Source organism: Rhincodon typus, chromosome 7 (genome assembly GCF_021869965.1).
Source record: "Rhincodon typus isolate 14 chromosome 7, sRhiTyp1.1, whole genome shotgun sequence".
Lineage (NCBI taxonomy): Eukaryota > Metazoa > Chordata > Chondrichthyes > Orectolobiformes > Rhincodontidae > Rhincodon > Rhincodon typus.
Genome location: NC_063338.1, coordinates 69520733 through 69530754, shown reverse-complemented (window position 1 = coordinate 69530754; position 10022 = coordinate 69520733).

The window sequence follows — 10022 nt, the reverse complement described above, 5'->3', positions numbered from 1 at the left end:
AGGGTGCAGAAAGAGAAATCAGAATTAGCATTTGAGAGGTCTGTTCAAAAGTCTGATAACAACAGGGAAGAAGTTGTTCTTGAATCTGTTTGTATGTTTACTCAACTTATATATCTTCTGCAGTAACTATCTTGTAATGATGGTTGATAGCTGGAATCTCTCACAAGTGGAAATAATTTTCTCCATTGTCCAACATAGTCATAATGTAAAATGTATCCATCAGTTCCCCTGTAAAGAACTCCTGCCATCTGTTCATTTCTGTGGAATGATTTCTCATGTTGGAAAATCTAGGGCTAGAGATCACTGTTTAAAAATCGAGGTTGCTCTTTTAATACGCAGATAAAGAGAATTATATATTTCCCCCAGAGAATGTTGATAGCTTTTAGAACTCACTTGCTCAAACGGCAGTGGAAGAAGGGCCTTTGAATTTTTTTAACAAAAGTGGTAGATAGATTTTTGATAAGCAAGGGAGTGAGATTGTTGGGATTATGCAGGAAAGTGACTCAATCATTTTAGCAATAGTCTTATTTAGTGGTGGAGCAGGCTCAATGGGCTAAGTTTCCCACTTCTGTTTCTAATTTGTTCGTGCGTTTGCTCTTGCTTCTTTCTTAACTGTAATCTCTCATTTCTTGCACCATCCTTGCAAATCTTTTTGAAACTTTGCTAGTGCTGCTTTTATGACTTTTGTATAATATGGAGACCAGAAGTGGGCTTGACAGAACTGGACCTAATGTGGCCTGACCAGGATCCTGCACAAGTTTTGTATAATTTCATTAAGTTTGAATTCAATATTCATTGGAGTTAGTCCAAAGAAGGTTAACTACGTTGATCTTAGCTATGGAGAGATTTTCTTATGACAAAAAGTATTGAGTAAGTTGAGTCTATACTCAGTAGAGTTTGGATGAATGAGGGGCAACCTTATTAAAAATAAGATTCCTTGGGGCTTTGACAGGGTAAATGCAGGGAGGTTGTTTCCCCTCGTGGGAGTGTCCAGGACCAGAAGGAATAATCTCAGAGTAAAGTGTCATGCAGTTAGGACAGAGATGAGGAGGATTTTTTCTGTCAGAGAATAGTGAATCTGTGGAATTTGCTGAAAGGGTGCAGAGGCTGAGTTAAGTATATTCAAGGACGAGTTAGACTAAATTTTAATCAGTAAAGAAATCAAGGGATATGGGGAAAAGACAGGAATGTGAAGTTGACAATTATCAGATCAGCCAAAATCTCATTATGTGGAAGAAAAATCTCAATGGGCTGAATGGCCTACTTCCACTATTACATCTTATGGAAAATAATCTCCAACTCCATCTGAAAACTTCAAGATTATTGGTAGACACTGTAAGATCCTTTTAAAGTCACCCAAAAATAATCATAACCACAGGAGATAGGCAGGCAGTCAGGAATTATGACCCATTTGATCACCCACTGCTTAGACCTGTTGATGGCTCGTTTAGCCGGACCAAAAGCTTAATTCTTTATAAGATTATAATAACATACCGAATCACCCAATCATTTAATTAATCAAATTGGAAGCACCGCCCAGCAGGGGAAGTGTAACAGTAACAGAGCACAAAAACTGGAACCTTTCTGTCTAACTCGTCCACGCCGAACAGATTTACTATACTGATCTAGTCCTATTTGCCAGCATTTGATCCATATCCCTCTAAACCTTTCTTATTCATGTACCTATCCAGATGCCTTGTAAATGTTGTAATTGAACCCTCAATCATCCAATTAAACAAATAGCTAACACTAACCTTAAGAACTCACCTTTTCCCTATATTTTGAAAAACTCACCAAATTATCCAAATAACAGTAAAATTTAATAACGAATAACACACACTGCCCTTTAGGGGCAGTCTTGCAAAAGAAAAACAAAGAATGGGGAAAACCAGAGAAGGGATTAAATCAAAATAGGATCAGTGGGGGAAATAATGTACTCAAGGCCCTGTAATGCTCATCACTCACAATTCAGTTTTTTTTTTAACTATAAACCCTTAAAGGACTAGTTGCAGTCTCCTGACTCCTCAAAGTCGTCCACCATCTACAAAACACAAGTCAGGAGTGTGATGGAATACTCCCCACTTGCCTGGATGAGTGCAGGCCCAACAACACTCAAGAAGCTTAATACCATCCAGGACAAAGCAGTCCGCTTGATTTGCACTAGATCCACAAGCATTCACTCTCTCCACAACCGACGCTCCGCAGCGACAGTGTGTCCTGTCTATAAGATCCACTGCAGAAATTCACCAAAGATCTTCAGGCAGCACGTTGCAAACCCACTTTCCATTTAGAAGGATAAGGGCATCAGACATATGGGAACACCACCTCCGAGTACCCCTACAAGTCACTCACCATCCTGACTTGGAAATATATCGCCCTTCCTTCACTGTCCCTGAGTCAAAATCCTGGAATTCCCTCCCTAATAGCATTGTGGGTCAACCCACAGCAGGGATTCAAGAAGGCAGCTCACCACCACCTTCTCAAGGGCAGCTAGGGATGGGCAAGAAATGCTGGCCAGCCAGCGACCCCCACATCCCACAAATGAATAGAAAAAGAAAAGTCTAACTTGGAGTCCTCCCTACAGAAGCCAGTACTTTAGATTTGTTGGGGCATATTATTTGGATTGGGTGTTCCTGCTCCAAGTGACTTTACCTGATCCATGGACTGTCACCATTCCTTCCTCTGCCACTGCCTGCATTCTATCTCTTAGTGGGTTAACTATTCTTAAAACTCATTCCCTACCTTTTCCACAGCCCTACCTGAAGCTGCCTGTCCTCAACCTCTGCCCATTAGGTACAAAAGCAGAAGTTGCTGGAAAAGCTCAGCAGGCCTGGCAGTATCTGTGGAGAAAAAAACCATAGTTAACGTTAATCAGACCAGTTCTGAGGAAGGGTCATCAGACATGAAACGTTAACTCTGATTTTTTCTTCACAGATGCTGCCAGGCCTGCTGAGCTTTTCCAGAAACTTCTGTTTTTGTTCCTGATTTAAAGCATCCGCAGTTCTTTCGGGTTTTTTTTCCACCCATTAGGTATTGGAATATCTTCAACTTAGCCTCAAATCCTGAGCAGTTTGTTGCTTCAACTGACCTCAGCTTCAACTTCAGCCATTTCCACAAATGAGTTTCACTGAGTTTATATCTGCTACTCAAATCTCAAGTCATCACACTTCTTTGCTGCAATGCTATTCTTACAATAAGTGTTACATAAAATGATTCATATTATTTAACTGGTTCAATTAGTTTCCATCTTTGATCTGAATTCCTATCTAGCCATTCAAAGTGCTATTTTCACTCTATTCCCACCTTATGCTATTATCCCTTTATTCAATTATCACTTTACTCTATGATGTGCTTTCTCCTTCAATTTGATACCTGCGGAGTTAATTAACCGTTGTAATTGCAAACTTCAAGTCTTTTCTGTGCAGTGGAGATTTGGAAGCCGGAAAAGCAGCAGCAAATTTTTGTACTTTTCTGCAAAGTATTTTCTAGATTCAACAACAATGGCCACTCTGTGATGCAGCCTTTGTGTTTCCTTCTGCCCAGAGTTCATATTTAACTACACTAACTCGATAAAATGTAGCAGAAGCCAAAAGTTAAACCATGCAGCTTTGGCACGATATTTGAGCTTGGTATAATACATCACATGTTCTCTTCAATGTCAGAAGATAGAGGAATATACATTCTCCTGGACAAGGCTTCGAGCTATAATCCAACAGACAAATTTATTTAACGTTAAGCAGGTAGCCAAGAGTATTGAGTACAGACGGTCTATTTCAAGTAATCATAACCTTTACTATTTTCCTTCAAAGGTCAAAGCAATAAATATGCTTATCCTGTGCTTGCCCTTAATCTAAACTTGATCCTTGACATATAGCTACTTCAGTCAAATGCAGTCAAGGACCCTCTGAGAAGTTGCATGCTTTGAAGACCTTAGATTGACAGTCAACTGGAAAAAAGTTAGTTGCTGACATACAATTCAGAATACTTTGAATATTTATTGGAACATAAAATAACAACAAAAAAACTATCACCACAAAAAACTATGACTGCGCAGCCCTGTATTCTTGGTGCTTCATTTAAAATTTTCAATAGAAATGGCATCAGTGCTTCAAATCTCTGGTGCAGTCTGCATTTGTCAGCATTTTGGTGTGATGTTAGGAGTGCATGCTGTAAATCTCCAATGTAGGTAGATTATAATGTTAATCCATGTATAATCCTGCTTTGATATTAATAGTTCCAAGACAACCTCAAATACCAGCAAATACCATGTTGGAAATGCATCCATTTGAACACGCATTCAGCAACAGGAATCTCCCAATACTACTAAAAGGGGTCATTAATTACTTTCAGTTCAGTTGCTGATCTGTTTCAACAGGCTGCTTCTTAAATCTTGTAGGTTGCTCTAGGTTTTCCACTGCTAAAGTTGATGCAATCTCCAGGGTCTACTGTTGCTTGTCAAGGGCTTGGTTTTGATTTCATGTTCAGGTCAGTTCACTTGTTCCAATTGATATTGTCATTACCATCACACTTGGCTTGAGTAAGCCAGAGAATTTGAACAGGGGCAAATCATGGCGACATGTACCCACTCTTTATGAAAAGATCAGACTTTCCATTATTGGACTATCCTCGACTGAGTATTGTCCCCAGTTATGCACCAATTGTACTACAAGAGAGGGTGAAGGGTGTCAGTGTATATAGTGCAATTTGTTGGGGTAAGGTGCTTGGAATGGTTGAATAGCAGGAAATGTGTGTGAGATGTGAGGTTTTTGACAGTGCTAAGTGTGTGAGGATAAAGTAAAGCTACAAATGTGAGGTAGAAGACATGCTTGATAAAGGTTGTTTGAAGGTGAGTGATGGCAGTGTGTGCACTGTGCACTGTGTAAAGGGAGTGGTGTAGTATCTGTATTCATTAAATTGATCACTCGAGTAAAGCCATCAAACCTGTTCCAGCACTGAACCCAGGTTCTCACACCTAGACTCTGGGCATTAACCTGCACAGGTATATACTCCCATTAACTTTTCTGAGATTGTCTGGTGGTTCTCCTATTGATAGGAGAAAGCTTTCCTTCTGTCTGCCTGCTTCAGCAAGGTGCCCAGTGCTGCATCAAAGAACATTGAGGCAAACTCTCTGTCATGTCATGCCATACCTTTGCCTTTCCCAGGCCCAAATCTCAGTTGTCATGAATTCTATGAATTCAGCTCCTGTTGAAATGCATCTTCCCTTTTCAGGGTGCACACTGGCATGAAGGAGCACAGGCTAATTGAATCTTGTGCTTACCTCTTAAAGTCTGTGTCCTATACTTAAGTACACAGTCACCTAAATGAGTGCTCAGCAATGTCGGTATATATTTTCTTCTCGACTTGTTCAGACATGTTATGACACACCTCCGGAGCAGGTGGGATTTGAACCGAGGTCTCCTAGCTTAGCAGCACTGACTGAACACTGCAAAACATAAAAATGAGCAGGCAGCGCAAAATCTGAGTGCTGCCTGCATTGCAGCTAAAGGGCACCAGATAATCATGCATCACAATCCCTTTCTTGGGTCTTATCCAAATGTTTTCACCTTGGAATTCTTTATAATTTTTATTGAGCCTTTCACCAGGAAAATGAGAGAATTCGCAGCTGGATTAAGCAATTTATGGGCATTTATTCTGTTTAAAATATACAATATAGGGAAATATACACTTGTGATTTTGCAACAACTTATAGAACATAACTATGTACTAAGAATGGTGAGAGGACCTCTTACTGTAAGCCCAACAGCCACAGGCTCCAGTATTTTTTAAAATTCATTCACAGGATGAAGGCATCGTTGGTTAGGCCAGCATTTATTGCCCATCCCTAATCGCCCAGAGGGCAGTTAAGAGTCAACCACATTGCTGTGGGTGTGGAGTCACATGTAGGCTAGACCAGCAAAGGATGGCAGTTTTTCCTTCCTAGATTGTTTTTTCCGACAATCGACGATGGAATCATGATCAATATTAGACTTCCAGTTTTTTTAAAAATTCAAATTCCACCATCTGCCATGGCAGGATTTGAACTGATATCCCCAGAACATCATCTGGATCAACAGACCAGCAATCATACCACTAGGCCATCACCACCCCAGTGCCATATGCTATAATGTCGCCATGACATAGGTCTCTCGGTACATGTTCCATACATATTCTTAGAATATCTTAATCACAAATGATTCATCAGCTTCTATGGCCATGCTAAGGATGGATGCTAATAGGCTGCCAGCTTTGATTGCAATGATTGATATCACATTCATAGGCATCGCAAGCTGCACCTTACATTCTTTCAGCAAATTAGGTCAGGTGTACTCAAGTACAAAAGTAAGAAGGACAGTGAAAAGTGTACAATGTTGCCACACATAGTGCCATCTTAGAAAGTACCTAGGTACAAAATCTTAGGTATAAAAATAGAGAAATAAAGAAAAAAATTACATTACATTACAGTTATTCATTGTGTAAGCTAGAATAATAAGAAGTAAAATTAAATAGATAAACCTTTGTCTCTCTATAAAGGGCCATAATGTTTATCTTTTTAACTTTATTTCTTATTTTCTAATGAAAATGTCAGTTGCATCAAGTGTTTGGCAGGTTTTTCACTGCTAGGCTTAGCAAGATTTCACACTATTTCTCTCCTTATTAACTACCTACCCCATTGCTAAGATATCCCTCATGTCTGATTGCAAACCCCATCTGACTATGTGCCATTCCAGAACAACTTATCACTCAGTGGAAATGGCTTTGGAGACATTAAGTCACGACACAAAGGTGGTATAGCAATACTCTCTCACACATAAAACCCAATTCTCTCACACTCATTGCCGTCTAACCACCAGGCCACACAGTTTACTTGTCTTTAGTTATATCCCATCTTAATACCCTCTCTAGGTCACTGGAGGCATGCCACATTTTTTTAAATGATGAATGAATGATTTGATTGTCACGTGTATTTTACAGTGAGAAAAATAATAAAACATAGTGAAAAGCTTTTCCACTGTTGCCACAATCCAGCACCATTTGAAAAGTTTAAGAATAAGAATAAAAAGAAAAATGTAGTTTAAAGAGAGCCCCTCAGTACCGAGCCAGCTCATCATCAACAATGGCTGTGCTGCCATCCTTCCTTCACCACCTTGCCACCGTCTACACCAGACCCAGAGTCGCCACTCTTCAGGTGCCATCTTTTGCTGCTGGGCCATCATCAGTATGGGAACATGACGCACAAGACAACTGGATAATTCCAAACATAATTTTTAATTTACAGCCTGCAAAACAGAACACAAATGAAGTGAGGAGAGGCTGTAGTTTACCCTCACAATGCAAACCAAATGCTGGCATCATGATCAATGGCTATTCTACATTGCATGATGGTCTGCTGCAACCAGCTCTCATCTACCAGAGCCGGGTCCTGTCTAGTTTGCAGTGCCTGATGCAGTAAGCTCTGTCATGTACAAGGAGAGCATTCTCCTTCCCAATGTCCTTCTCCTCAGAAGACTGCTCCCATTCCCCTAGTTTCTCACTATCTGACACCTTGCCTCATTGCCTGCTCCAGTTGTGCAGAGTGCAGCACCTCAGGATGAGGGGGCACTCTCTGTCCAGACTATACCAGAGAACCTCGATACTTGCATAGCGGTCCAAGCAGCAGAATCATATCTTCAGCAGCCCTATTGGCTGCTGCACCGTGGTCCTGGTTATTGAATGTGCACCAGCTTGGTGAAGGTGACGTGCCAGTTGAGTGACCAACACATTACATCAAAAATGGATTGCCTGTTGTGCTTCAATCCCCTTCCATCCCAGACCCACATTAATCATTCAACCTTTAATTGGATTCAGTAGACTTCATCATCATACTTATAAGACATAGGATAATGACACGTGCTTCTCCCATGGCACCCTTGGAAGTTTCACAAATGTTGGGTTGTTTGGGTCTACCAATAGTTTCTCTTGAAATCATTGCAATTACTTTCAGCATCATTGGGATACTCAGTGTTAGATGTGCAAGTACCTATGGCCTGTGCAAGTTGCCTTTGACTAGCATTTGAACGCTGAGCACCTTCACTTCTATGAATTGCAAATGGGCAAAGGAACAAAATGCAAATGAAATGTAGCTGCAGTTTGCAAATGCATGTTTCATATATTGTCCATTCGTTGTCCTAAAATACAGCAGACATAGATCCTATGCTTTTGCCCATCAAACTGACAATTTGCCTATAGCTAATTAAAAACCAAAAGAACTGCGGATGCTGTAAATCAGGAACAAAAACAAATTTGCTGTAAAAGCTCAGCTGGTCTGGCAGCATCTGTGAAGGAAAAAACAGAGTTAATGTTTCGGGTCCAGTGATTCTTCCTCAGAACTCTGAGGAAGGGTCACTAGACCCGAAACGTTAACTCTGTTTTTTCCTTCACAGATGCTGCCAGACCTGCTGAGCTTTTCCAGCAAATTTGTGTATTTGCCTGTAGCTGTTGTCCCATCATTACATCTTAATGATGCCCACCCTATTCCTCTATCCTACCCCTGCGGAAGCCACAGTGGTTGTCTCTGTCAATTATCCCCCTCCCGTGGCCTCCAATGTTGTTCAGCCCACTCTTTTTAAACCTTGAGTTTCCCCCATCACTGTCCTTGTCTCCACCTCAACTCATTCCTCTGTTTTCTACTCCAGCCTGGATTCCTTTTGCCAGTGATCTCCCAAATGCTCCTACAGACCTCCTTGTACTGTCTTCAATGATTAAAACTCACATTGCAGGTCTGTATTCACTCAGACCTCAAACTGACTTCAACAGTGTCTAGACACTGACTTTGCAGTTTCCTGACTGATCAATTCCCCTACTGTTGGTACTGACCATACAGTAACCCACTCTCCAGACTTGCATTGGAAATATGTGTTGACTGTGCTTGGCCCATTTGGATTACTGACCTTGGCCAAGCCCTGGACTGTGCATAGTTGGTGTCCCTGACTGACAGTATTGGGTCACCTGACCCTCCCTTGACTGGACTAAGTATGAGTCCTTACCCAATTTCAGATATGTGCAGTGTGTTACTTCCATCCTGAGAATTATCGACATCTAATTTGTTTGCATGCTTGATAAAATAGGAAGCTGCATATATAATGAGGTGAGATGTTCAGTTAATAAGGCATTTAACAAGCAATAATGCCCTTAATTGACAACTCATCCCCGCTGGGTGAGAAACTTACAACGCCTTGCAGTTTCATAAAAGATGCAGCAAGTTGCTCCTGAGGTCAAGACAGACTTTGCCAAACTTGTTGCACAATTTTACCACAACTCTCGCCATAACCCATGTCGTCCAGATGCCGAAAATGTCCCATCTCAAGTTTCAAATCTTCAGTGTTCTAGAATCTTGTTTGCATGTTTTAATGACAAGAATTCTCATTACTCTGACTGATTTTGAAACAGAGGAAAATTGTTATCTATTGTAGGAAGCCCTTGATATGTTTCATTAGACTGAAAGGACTTGGGGAAAGAATGCAATTAAAATTTTGAATTGATTGTCCAGTAAGACTTCAAGCAGAACCTTGGAGGTTATGTATTCTTGTTATGTTGTGTATAAAATGAACATCATGTTTGCTCACCCATTCAATAAGATTCCTACACCTATTCAATAAGATAAGCAACTTGCTGATTCAGTTTGGTGCATAATTTCTCTATTTCAAAGATAGTAGGAACTGCAGATGCTGGAGAATCCGAGACAACAAGGTGCAGGGCTGGATGAACACAGCAGGCCAAGCAGCATCATAGGAGCAGAGAGGCTGACGTTTCGGGCCTAGACCCTTCATCAGAAAAGGGGGAGGGGAAGGGGGTTTTGAAATAAATAGGGAGAGAGTGGGAGGCGGATAGAAGAGGGATAGAGGAGAGGATAGGTGGAGAGGAAACAAACAGGTCGAAGAGGCGGGGATGGGGCCAGGAAAGGTGAGTGTAGGTAGGGAGTTAGGAAGGGGATAGGTCAGTCCAGGGAGGACGGACAGGTCAAGGGGGCGGGATGAGGTTGGTCC